Below are 11348 nucleotides of genomic sequence, written 5' to 3'. Positions count from 1 at the left end.
GAGCTTGCAGTGAGCTGAGATCCAGCCACTGCACTCCAGCCTGGGCGACAGAGCGAGACTGCGTCTCAAAAAAAAAAAATTTTTTTTGTTTTAGTTTTCTTTTTTCCCACACTACACTGATGTATTTTTTAAATTTTTGTAAGTACGTAGTAGGTGAATATATTTATGGGGTACATGAGATTTTGATACAGGCATACATCATGTAATAAATCACATCATGGTAAATGGGGTATCTGGCACCTCAAGCATTTATCCTTTGTGTTACAAACAACCCAATTACACTCTAGTTATTTTAAAATGTACAGCTAAATTGTGTGTGTGTGGTTTTTGTGTTTTGTTTTGTTTTTTGAGACAGAGTCTCACTATGTCGCCCAGGCTGAAGTGCAGTGGCGCGATCTCGGCTCACTGTAACCTCCGCCTCCCTGTTTCAAGGGATTCTCCTGCCTCAGGCTCCTGAGTAGCTGGAACTACAGGCGCCTGCCGCCACACCCAGCTAATTTTTGTATATTTTTTAAGTAGAGATGGGGTTTCACCATATTGGCCAGGCTGGTCTCGAACTCCTGACCTCATGATCTGCCTGCCTCAGCCCCTCAAAGTGCTGGGATTATAGGCGTGAGCCACCGCGCCTGGCCAGTTGTTTTGTACTATAGTCACCTTCTTGTGCTAGCAAATACTAGGTCTTATACATTCTTTGTAACTATTCTTTTGTCATTCCCGCTTCTCACCCACCTCCCCACTAACCTTACTAGCCTCTGGTAACCCTCCTTTTATTCTCTATCTCCATGAGTTCAATTGTTTTAATTTTTCGCTCCTGGCTGGGTGCGGTGGCTCACACCTGTATCCTAGCACTTTGGGAGGCCAAGACGGGTGGATCACCTGAGGTCAGGAGTTCAAGACCAGCCTGGCCAACATGGTGAAACCCTGTCTCTACTAAAATACAAAAACTAGCTGGGCATGATGGCGAGTGCCTGTAATCCCAGCTACTCAGGAGGCTGAGACGGGAGAATCTCTTGAACCTGGGAGATGGTGGTTGCGGTGAGCTGAGATCGCGCCACTGCACTCTAACCTGGGCAGCTGAGTGAGACTCCGTCCCAAAAATAAAAATAAAAAATAAAAAATTTGTTGCTTCCACAAATAAGTGAGAATATGTGAAGTTTGTGTTTCTGTACCTGGCTTCTTTCACGTAACATAATGACCTCCAGTTCCATCCATATTGTTGCAAATGACAGGATCTCACTTTTTTAATGGCAGAATAGTATTCCATTGTGTATATGCACATTTTATTTATCCATTCATCTGTTGATGGACACTTAGGCTGCTTCCAAATCTTGGCTATTGTGAATAGGGCTGCAGTAAACATGCGAGTGCAGATCTTTTCCATACACTGATTTCCTTTTTTCTGGTGTATACCTAAGAGTGGGATTGCTGGATGGTATGGTAGCTGTCTTTGGCTTTTGCTCTTGATAGCTGTCCTTGCCTCTCTGAACTTGAGCTTCTTTATCTGTAAAATGGGAGTTAGGGGTCTGTTCTGAGCATCACAGGAGATGGAGGATGAGCAGGTAGATGTAAACTAATTAAACAGATCAGTCCTACTGATCCCATAGAAGAAAGAGAGTCAGGAACCCTTTCATTCCATCTGTATTTACTGAGTACACACAGTATGCTTGAACTGGGATACCCACCATCTTTTCGCATTACCCTGACCGCCCTCTAATCTATTCTCCACCCTGCTGTCAGAGTAATGTTTCTAATGATCAGAAATCTGATCATGTCACTACCCTACTTAAAAGTATCTGATGATGGCCAGGTACAGTGGCTCGTGCCTATAATCCCAACACTTTGGGAGGCTGAGGCAGGTGGATCGCTTGAGCCCGGAGTTCGAGACTACCCTGAGCAACATGGCAAACCCTGTCTCAACAAAAAATACAAAAATGGCTGGGCTCAGTGGCTCACACCTGTAATCCCAGCACTTTGGGAGGTCAAGGTGGGCGGATCACCTCAGCTCGGAAGTTCGAGACTAGCCTGGCAACATGGCGAAACCCCATCTCTACTAAAAATACAAAAATTAGCTGGGCATGATGGTGCACACCTGTAGTCCCAGCTACTCGGGAGGCTGAGGCATGAGGCAAGAATCACATGGGCTGGGAGGTAGAGGCTTCAGTGAGCCGAGATAACACCAGTGCACTCCTGCCTGGGTGGCAAAGGGAGACCGTGTCTCAAGAAAACAAGACAAAAACATAGCGGGCATGGTGCTGCACGCCTGTGACCCGAGTCACACGGGAGGTCGAGATGGGAGGATTGCTTGAGCCTGGGAGGTTGAGGCTGCAGTAAGCTGAGATCATACCACTGCACTCCAGCTGGGGTTACAGAGTAAGACCCTGACTGTCAGGAAAAAAAAAAAAAAAAAAAAAAAAAAATCTGATGGCTCTACATTGCTCTTAAGATAAAAGTCAAATAAATGTTGGCCTCCTCACATCTCTAGATTTATCTCAGGGCCCTCTTCCCCTTTCTCTGGGTTGCAACTACAGTGATATTTCTTACACATTGTTCTCCCTCCCTTCTGAGAACCCTTGTACATGCTGATCACCCGCCTGCAGTGCTCTCCCCACTTAGATAACTCTCAGCCTTCAGATCCCAATTCAAACAGGGCTACTCCAAGGATACTTTACCTGACCCATTCCCAGACAGGTTTTCTTAGCACGATGTGCTTGTCCTCAATAGAATGTACTAAGTCATTATTGCCTGTCTTTGCCACTAGACTATGGACACAATAAGGAAGAAAACCTTATCCATCTTGTTTAACACTGTTTCCTCAGCACATAGCACAGTGCCTGGCACAGAGTAGGTGCTCAATAAGTATTTGCTGCGTTTGTGAATCCTAAGCACAATGCTAGGTACTGGGCCCAAGAGGGCAGAGAGGAGCAAAGAGAACCACAGGCAACCGCAACAGGGGGGCACCTTAGACCTTTGAGCCTATGAAATTAACACCAAAGAAATTTAAAATATCCTGGGAAAAAAAACTTTTCTGAAGCTTTTTATTCTAACTTTTAAAAACTGAAATTTATACACAATAAAATGAAAAAATATTACGTGTATATCTAATAATTTTTTTGCCTACATTCCTGTGTTACCAACATCTAGATCAAGTTATAGATCTATCAACCCAGAAAGTTCTCATTTGTTCTCTTTTATATGTTCCCTTCCAATAAATACCTGCTCCCCCAAATGTAACCATTATTCTGACTTCTAGCACCGTAGATTAACTTTGACAGTTCTTGATCTCCATAGAAACAGAACCAAACAGTTTGTACTTTTGTGTTAGCCTGGAAATCTGACATAGTCAAAGAATGATTTTTTGGATAAAGATACAATGAATGAATGACTTGATTAATTTACCTGAAAGATTGAATGAAAAGCTCTGGCTACTTCCTCCTGTAGATACAGAGGTCTTGACAACAGCCAGTCCAGAGGCTGAGAAGACCTCATTGACATACTTCCAAACCCACAGAGACTTCTAGAGGTAAGAAAGCTCTGGAAGATTCCAGAAACTCTGCAATAAGACTGGGTGCTACGGCTCACGCCTGTAATTCCAGCACTTTGGGAGGCCAAGGCAGGAGGATTGCTTGAGTCCAGGAGTTCAAGACCAGCCTAGGCAACACAGTAAGACTTCATCTCTACAAAAAATTAAAAATTTAGCTGGCCATGGTCATGTGTGCCCGTAATCCCAACTATTCATGAGATTGAGGTGAGGTGGAAGGATCACTTGAGCCTGGGAATTGGAGGCTACAGTGAGCCAAGATCATATCACTGCTCTCCAGGCTGGGTGACAGAGTAAGACCCTGTCTCAAAAAAAAAAGGCAAAGGACTTGAATAGACATTTCTTCAAAGAAGATATACAAATGACTAATAAGCACACAAAAAGATGTTCAATCTCTGTAGTCATTAAAGAAATGCAAATCAAAACCATAATGAGATACCACTTCATACCCATTTTATTTATTTATTTATTTATTTATTTATTTATTTATTTATTTATTTATTGAGACAGAATCTCTGTTGCCCAGCCTGGAGTGCAGTGGTGTGATTTCAGCTCACTGCAACCTCCGCCTCCCAGGTTCAAGCAATTCTTGTGCCTCAGCCCCTGAAGTAGCTGGAATTACAGGCACGCACCACCATGGCCAGCTAATTTTTGTATTTTTCGTAGAGACAGAGTTTCGCCATGTTGCCCAGGCTGGTCTCAAACTCTCCTGAGCTCAGGCAATCTGCCTGCCTCGGCCTTCCAATGTGTTAGGATTACAGGCATGAGCCACGGCGCCCAGCCGCTGTTATTTTTTTTAAAAGGCAAAAAATAACAAGTTTTGGCAAGGATGTGGAGAAATTAGGACTTTTATGCATTGCTGGTGGGAATGTACTTTGTTTTTGTTTTTTGTTTTTCTTTGAGACAGAGTCTTGCTCTGTCATCCAGGCTGGAGTGCAGTGGTGCAATCTCAGCTCACTGCAACCTCTGCCTCCCGGGTTCAAGCAATTCTCATACCCCAGCCTCTAGAGTAGCTGGGATTACAGGCATGCGCCATCATGCCCAGCTAATCTTTGCATTTTTTGTAGAGACTAGGTTTCACGCTGTTGCCCAGGCTAGTCTCCAACTCCTAGGCTCAAGTGTTCCACCTGCCTTGGCCTCCCAAAATGCTGAGATTACAGGCGTGAGCCACCACACCCAGATAGGAATGTAAATTGATGCAGCCATGGTGGAAAACAGTTTGGCATTTCCTCAAAAAGTTAAACATAGGCGCCCCCATAATCCCAGCTACTTGGGAGGCTGAGGTGGGAGGATCGCCTGAGCCTGGGAGCTGGAGGCTGTGGTGAGCCGTGATCACACTGCTGCACTCCAGCCTGGGTGACAGATGAGACCCTGTCTCAAAGTTTAAAAATAAATAAACAAGCCAGGTGTGGCAGCACATACCTGTGGTCCCAGTTACCCAGGAGGCTGAGGCGGGAGGATCAGTTGAGCCCTGGAGGTTGAGGCTGCAGTGAGCCATGTTTCCATTTCTGCATTCCAGCCTGGGTGATGGAGCAAACCTCTGTTTCAAAATAAAATTTAAAAAATAAAAAAGAAGTGAAAGCAGAGTTTCAAAGAGATATTTGTGCACCCCTGTTCAAAGCAGCATTGTTCACAATAACCAACATGTAGAAGCAACCCACATATCTATGGACAGTTAAATAGATAAGCAAAATGTGGTCTATACATACAATGGAACATCGCTCAACCTTCATAAAGGAAGGAAATTCTGACACAACGTACAACATGGATGAACCTTGAAGACATTATGCTAAGTGAAATAAGTCAGTCACAAAAGGACAAATATTGTATGGTTCCTCCTATATGAGGTTCCTAAAGTAGCCAAATTCATAAAGACAGAAAGTAGAGTGGTTGCCAAGGGCTAGAGGAAGAGGGAATGGGAAGTTTGTGTTCAATGGGCATGAAGTTTCAGTAGGGGAAAACAAAAAAGTTCTGGAGGTAGATGGTGGTGATGGTTGCATGTGAATATACTTAATGCCACCAAATTATAGGCTTAAAAATGGTTAAAATGGCAAATTTTATGTTATATATATTTTACCATACACACATACACAAAAGATTCCAGAGCCACTATCCTAATTTTTTCACCTTGATGTCCATGTCCTTAAGCCAAGGGTCATGGGTATTCCTGGGATCTGCAAGAATGCAAGATGCTGAGAAGACAGGGGCCCAAATTGGGCACCTGTGGATCCTGTAGGTAAAAATAGTAGGAGCCTAGGCAACACAAATACTTGTTGCCTGCAGGCAGGCAGCAAAGGAACAAAAACAGGCCATGAACTAGCAGATAGTATAGCATAATGATTACAATATTGGGCTCTGAAGCTGAAACACTCAAGTTCAGATTCTAGCTCTGCCATTTATTAGCTGTGTGATCTTGGGCAAATCCAACTTCTACGTTATACAGATGAAGAAGCTGCAACCGGGAGGAGATAAATGACTTGTCCAACAGGGTCCAAAGTATTTTCTCCTTTATATTGTTTAAAAATCTTTACATGGCTTTGTTTCGTTTTGTGTCCCCAGTAGACTATAAGCTCCCCAAGGAAGCTATGTTTGTAATAGCATCACTTGAAATGTAACTTCTTTGTGCTTCAGTTGCCTCACCTATGGGATGCAGAGAATAAGGGCTCCTACCCCATAAGGTTGTCAAGCATATTAATGAATTTATACCTAGAAATGTTTAGGAGAAACCTTAGTGCATATGATAGTCTCAACAAGCAATAGATTGAGAGAGGCTTCTGAAGAGGTGATCAGGCTATTTCATAACATGTTTTGAGCAAGAAAAACAGTCCTAAAACATCCAGGATTGTTCTAGATTTGGACTAGAGTGAAGAAAATCAATTGTTCTTTGATAATTTGATTTGTATTTATTGGACTTCTACTTTCATGTATGTCTAAATAGGCTTAAGCGTTGCAGTGATAAGACTGACAGTGTGTTTAAGAAAAGACTGACAGTGTGTTTAAGAAAAACAGTAACAAAACAGGGGAAAAAAAGAAAGAACAAAACCACCTAGAGAGTGTCTACATTTTACTGTCTGCAGGGTTCGTCACAACAGTGTCAAATCACAGACTTAACACATTTAGTTGGATGAATTTTGCCCTGAAGAAGGATATCACTTTTTTTTTGACAGTTTATTTATTCATCTACCTTCTCCTCTTCCTCCTCCTCTTCTTCATCTTCCTCTTCCATCTTTTCCCAGGCAACTTTAGCAGGACCTTTTGCGCCATCCAACTTTCCTTTCGACTTATAGTCAGCAACATCCTTCTCATACTTCATCAGTTTTGCCACCTTAGTGACATAAGGCTGCTTTTCACTGTCATTTAAGTTCTTCCACATCTCACCCAGCTTTTTTGCCACATCTCCAATAGAGATGCCGGGGTTTGTGGATTTCATCTTGGGGTGGAATTCTGAACAGAACAGGAAGAATCCAGACAGTGGCCTTTTGGGGGCATTAGGATCGTTCTTCTTGCCTCCCTGAGCTGGTCCATAATCCTTCCTTTCTGTCTCATTGTGCACTTTATCTGCCTTTGCCATTTAATCGAATTGAGACTTCTCTCTCTTCTTTTCTTTTTTTCTGAGATGGAGTTTTGCTCTTGTCGCCCAGGCTGAAGTGCAATGGCACGATCTCAGCTCACTGCAACCTCTGCCTCTTGGGTTCAAGCCATTCTCCTGCCTCAGCCTCCCCAGCAGCTGGGATTACAGGCACCCACCAACATGTCCAGCTAATTTTTTGTATTTTTAGTAGAGACGGGGTTTCACCATGTTGGCCAGGCTGGTCTCAAACTCCTTACCTCAGGTGATCCACCCGCCTCACCCTCCCAAAGTGCTGAGATTACAGGCATAAGCTGCTGTGCCTGGCCTAGACTTCTCTTTCCCAGACATTGTCTTCCACCTCTTAGAGCACTTTTTGGAAAATTGTGCAAAATTGACAGGGACCTCTGGGTTTTTCTTATGTTCTTCTCTGCACATCTGTATAAAGAAGGCAAAAGCAGACATCTTGCCTCTTGGTTTCCTGGGGTTACCATTAGCCATCCTGACTGTATTGTTCACTAGTCTTGAAGGATATCACTTTTAAGTGGACACCATTCACATGATATTGTAATTTGTAAATTTATTATGATAATTTACCAGTAGATGGCAGTAAAATGCCTTGTTATTACAGAATCCGTTCATTGTAACAATTTTCAGACATATGGAAATAAAATGCCTTGAGAAAGGGGTCACTTCTGCTTTGCATAAAGACATACTACGGCGAGGCACAGTGGCTCATGCCTGTGAACCCAGCACTTTGGGAGGTGGAGGTAGGTGAATTGCATGAGTCCAGGAATTAAGAGACCAGCCAGGGCAACATGGTGAAACCTCATCTCTACAAAAAAATATAAAAATTAGCCAATCGTGGTGGTGCATCATGCCTGTAACCCCAGCTCCATGTGAGGCTGAGATGGGAGGATCACTTGAGCCCGGGAAGCAGAGGTTGCAATGAGCCAAGATCGCACCACTGCACTCCAGCCTGGATGACAGAGTGAGACTCCATCTCAAAAAAAAAAAAAAAAAAAGAAAAAAGAAAAAAGAAAAAAAAAAAGTAGGGAGCTTACTATGGGCAAGCCATGGCTTGCTCTTCAGGAAAAAAAAAAATTGAAAAAATAGAAGAAATAGAGTAATCATTACACAATTTTAAAAAATGGAAGAGTATCAAGTGACCACATACACACACACAAAGGTGGGGGTGGGGGAGAAAAAAATCTGTTTTCAAAAATATTCTGAAATTGTAAAGCTTTTTATTAGAGTATAATATAAAGACATAAAAGTACAGAAATCATAAGTATAAAGCCTGATGAATTTCTACAAAGCCAACACACATGTCTAACACTGAAATCAAGAAATAGAACATTCAGCCCCAAAGAAGCCCCTTCTAGTCATTACCCACAGCCTCCAAGGGTAAACAGTATTTTGACTTCTAACTCCATAGATTAGTCTCACCAGGAGTTAAACTTATAGATTCATCTACATTGTTGCATGTAGTTGTAGCATGTTCATTTTCATTGCTGGGTAGCATCTCATTATTTATTTTTTATTTTTTTGAGACAGAGTCTTGCTCTGTCACCCAGGCTGGAGTGCAGTGTTGCAATCACAGGTCACTGCAGCCTTAACCTCTCACGCTCAAGTAATCTTTCTGCCTCAGCCTCCCTAGTAGCTAGGACCACAGGTGCATGCCACCACACCACGCTAATTTTTGTATTTTTTGTAGAGATGGGGTTTCACCATGTTGCCCAGCTTGGTCTCAAACTCCTGGGCTCAAGTGATCCTCCCACCTCTGCCACCCAGAGTGCTGGGATTACAGATGTGAGCCACCACACCTGGCCAGCATTTTATTGTTTGAATACACCATAATTTATCCATTCTACTGTTAATGGGCATGCGGGTTTCCACTTAGGAGCTATTTTATTTTATCTTATTTTATTTTATTTTTTAGAGATGGAGTCTTGCTCTGTCGCCCAGGCTGGAGTGCAATAGTGCAATCTTGGCTTACTGCAACTTTTGCCTCCTGGGTTCAGGCAATTCTCTGACCTCAGCCTCCCGTGTAGCTAGGACTACAGGTGTATGCCACCACGCCCGGTTAATTTCTTTTGTATTTTTTAGTAGAGACAAGGTTTCACTGTGTTGCCCAGGCTGGTCCTGAACTCCTGAGCTCAGGCAATCCGCGTGCCTTGGCCTCCCAAAGTGGTAGGATTACAGGCATCAGCCACCACACCTAGCCGGAGCTTTTTTTTTTTTTTGAGATGGGAGTTTTGCTCTTGTTGCCCAGGCTGGAGTGCAATGGCGTGATCTCGGCTCATTGCAACCTCCACCTCCTGGGTTCAAACAATTCTCCTACCTTAGCCTCCCGAGTAGGTGGGATCACAGGCACCTGCCACTGCGCCTGGCTAATTTTTTGTATTTTTAGTAGAGATGGGATTTCTCCATGGTGGTCAGGCTGGGCTCAAACTCCCGACCCCAGGTGATCCGCCCACCTTGGCCTCCCAAAGTGCTGGCATTACAGGCTTGAGCCACCGCACCCAGGTCAGAGTTATTTTAAATTTTACTACCATGAACATTCTTGTACATGTCTTTGGATGAACATGTGTACAATTTTTTTGCTGGATAAAAACCTAGGACTAGGATTGCTGGGTCATAGAGTTTGCATTCAGCTCTTAGCTGATATTACCAAATCCTATGTCTTTTTAAAAACAGCTTTATTGACAGGCTGGGCGCGGCGACTCACGCCTGTAATCCAAGCACCTTTGCAGTCTGAGGCGGGTGGATCACCTGAGGTCAGGAGTTCAGACCAGCCTGGCCAACATGGTGAAACCCCATCTCTACTAAAAATACAAAGATTAGCTGGGCATGGTGGTGGGTGCCTGTAATCCCAGCTACTCAGGAGATTGAGGCAGGAGAATTGCTTGAACCTGGGAGGTGGAGGTTGCAGTTAGCTGAGATCCCGCCATTCCACTCCAGCCTGGGTGACAAGAGTGAAACTCTGTCTCAAAACAAAAAACAAAACAAACAAAAAACAATTTTCCCGAACAAAACAAAACAAAAAAACAACTTTATTGAAATATAATTGACATACCATACAATTTACTCATTTAAAGTGTGTAATTCAGCCGGGTGTGCGGCTGAAGCCTGTGATCCCAGCACTCTGGGAGGCTGAGTCAGTCAGATCGCATATGTCCAGGAGTTCCAGACCAGCCTGGGTGACATGGTGAAACCCCATTTCTACCAAAAATACAAAAATTAGCTGAATGTGGTGGTGTATGCCTGCAGTCCCAGCTATTGTGGAGACTGAGGTGGGAGGATCGCTTGAGCCCAGGAGGCGGAGTTTGCAGTGAGCTGAGATTATGCTACTATACTCCAGCCTGGGCCACAAAGCCAGACCCTGTCTCAAAAAAAAAAAAAAAAAGTGTAATTCTATGGTATTTAGTATAGTCACAGATATGTGCAACCGTCACCACAGTCAATTTTAGAACATTTTCATTGCCTCAGAAGAAACTCCATACTCTTTAGATATCTCCCTCTCCCCAACTCCCCCATTCCCTCAGCCCTAAGGAATCACCAGTTGACTTTCTGTCTCTATCAGTTTGCCTATTATGGATATTTCACATAAATGGAATCATATGTAACCTTTTAGCTTCTCTCACTTGGCACAATGTTTTCAAGGTTCATCCATATTGTAGCATGTATCAGTATCAGTACTTCATTCTTTCTCATAGTTGAATAATATAATATGTATTATTGTATGAATATACCACATTTTGTTATCTTTTTGTCCATTGATGGACATTTGGGTTGTTTTTTACCTTTTGGGATTGTGAATAGTGCTGCTATGAACATTCATGTACACGTTTTTCTTTCAACACCTGTTTTCAGTGATTTGGGGTTTATGCCTGGGAATGGTGTTGCTGGGTCATTTGGTAATTTGGTTTGTCTTATTAAAGAAATGCCAAACTGTTTTCCATAGCTGCTGTACCATTTTACATTTCTACCAATAATGTATGAAGACTCTAGTTTTTCACATCCTGAGCAACACTTGTTATTTCCTTTTTCAAAAATTATTGTTGTAGGGGCACAGTGGCTCACACCCGTAATCCCAGTACTTTGGGTGGCTGAGGCAGGAGGACTGCTTGAGGCCAGGAGTTTGAGATCAGCCTGAGCCACACAGTAAGACTTCATCTCTATTTAAATGAAAGATAAAAAAAAATTTTAATAAATAAAAAATAAAAATAATATTTATGG

General features: G+C 43.0%; 1 pseudogene; it reads right to left on the bottom strand.

The window, feature by feature from the left end:
• Nucleotides 1–6710: 6710 nt before the first annotated feature.
• On the bottom strand, nt 6711–7607 carry LOC105533852 (annotated as a pseudogene).
• Nucleotides 7608–11348: the final 3741 nt, after the last annotated feature.

Source organism: Mandrillus leucophaeus, unplaced genomic scaffold (genome assembly GCF_000951045.1).
Source record: "Mandrillus leucophaeus isolate KB7577 unplaced genomic scaffold, Mleu.le_1.0 Scaffold129, whole genome shotgun sequence".
Taxonomy (NCBI): Eukaryota; Metazoa; Chordata; class Mammalia; order Primates; family Cercopithecidae; genus Mandrillus; species Mandrillus leucophaeus.
This window is presented reverse-complemented; position numbering and strand designations above follow the sequence as displayed.